Genomic DNA, 1,951 nt, shown 5'->3' on the forward strand with positions numbered 1-1,951 from the left:
CTGGCATGTGGTGCTGGGGGATTGAACCGCGGTCCCTGTGCTTTGCTAAGCTTGTTCTAAGTAGGTGCTTTAGACCACTGAGCCATCTCACCAGCCCCTCTTCTTTTCATTTATTCAGAAAGAATTTGAGTGTCCCCAGTGCTCATACATTGTGGTAGTCACTGCGTATGCATAGGTAAGGAAGGAGTGTCTATTTTAGAGAGTAAAAGAGAGATTCTGTAGCACCTGGACCCATCACTGACAGCTTCTAGGAAGAAGACGCAAGTAGTGCAGAACTGGCACCACCTTGCCTTCAGCAATTCATGCAAGAACAGGGTAAGCAAAGGAAAAAGCAAGTCTTGTCTCTTTTATTTTAAAGCCATATTTAATAGGAAATCTTGAACAGAGCCATTTTATATTCTTCAGGTATCTAACAATTCTTGTTAAAGATTCACAGAAAAAAAATCTGTAGTACCCTATATGCCCATTTTGTAGGGACATTAAGTGTTCCAGTAAAAAGCCCACAAAGATAGTTGCAGTAGGATAAATTTTTAAAAAGCCTGTGGTTTAGTTTTTAGAGCCTCTTGTGCTAATAAAATCCAATAAGCAAAGAAAGGCCATCAAGTTAGACGTATAACCTAAGAAATAGCATAAGCCAACAATACAAAAAGAGCAGCAACTTTTCTTGCAGAAACTACTCTAAATAATTTTATGATGTACAAGTCACAGGAGGGGATTAAAAAGAGGGAGAAATAGTAGCAGGTACCTTCTTAGTGTCAAGCACTTGTGAAGGATACAGTAATATCGTTGCTGTCCTTGAGTGCAATATAGTAGGCTTCAAAACAGAGCCATCAACGTCTGAAATATTCCAGCTTTTTGTCAGACATTACCTAAAAGGTCTGCTCTTGAAGAAGCTTTTCTTTTCTTATTCTAACCCTAACCTGAAGTGATTCCCTTCTTTTCTTTGTAACACTTTTCATAATTTCTTATTATCTGTGTTCTGTTATATGATTGTGATTATTATTTATTACAGGATATGCATCCCTAAGCTGAAATCCAAAAGGCTCTGAAATCCCAAACTTTTTGAAGGTTTGGGTTTCAGAGTATTTGACTTCAGATTTTCAAATTGTGTAAAGTGTACATAAAATTAAGAAATCTAAAAACCTTTAATGTCACAATCTAAATAAACTTCTTTTCTTTATAAAGTGAAATAACCTACAAAATCTGAAACACTTTTGGTATGAAATATTTCAGATAAGGGATACTGAATTTGTATTTTTTTCCCCCATGTACGCTCCAAATGTGAACTCCGTAAGTACAGAAATCATACTTTTACCTCTGCATATTTGGTGACCACTATAATATATGAGCACTGGGGACACTCAGATTTTTTCTGAAGAAATGAAAAGAACTGTGCCAACTGTGGAGGCACATATCTGTAATCCCTGCATTCTGGGAGGCTGAAGAAGGAGGGTCACAAGTTTCAAGACCCCTAAGCAAATTAGTGATCTAGCAATATCCAATCTCAAAAATTAAAAAAATAAAAAAAAAAAGGCCTGAGACGTATCAGGGTGAAGAGCCTGAGTTTAATCCCCAGTACTGGGCAAAAATATATACATTTATGTATACACACATATGTACATACTCTGTCTGGTATTATGTAGCCATTCTAGCTTTTCATCATTTGATGTTAATATCTTTTTTCTTTTTTTGGTACCAGGAATTGAACTCGGGCCTCTCACTGTGCCACTGAGCTACATCCCTGGCCTGGTATATCTTTTTTCATCTTTTTTAATTTAACTTAATATTTGAAAACCTGTTTATGATTTTGTATTTAAAGCAGGTTTATTATAGCCAGTATTCTCTTGTTTTTTAAATTCAGTATGAAAATCTTTGGGTTTTTTTGAAGAAATTTCATTTTGTTACTTTTTAAAAAAAATTTGTGTGTGTGTGTGTGTGTGTGTGTGTGTGT

The sequence above is a fragment of the Octodon degus genome, unplaced genomic scaffold (genome assembly GCF_000260255.1).
Source record: "Octodon degus isolate 3935 unplaced genomic scaffold, OctDeg1.0 scaffold00081, whole genome shotgun sequence".
Taxonomy (NCBI): Eukaryota; Metazoa; Chordata; class Mammalia; order Rodentia; family Octodontidae; genus Octodon; species Octodon degus.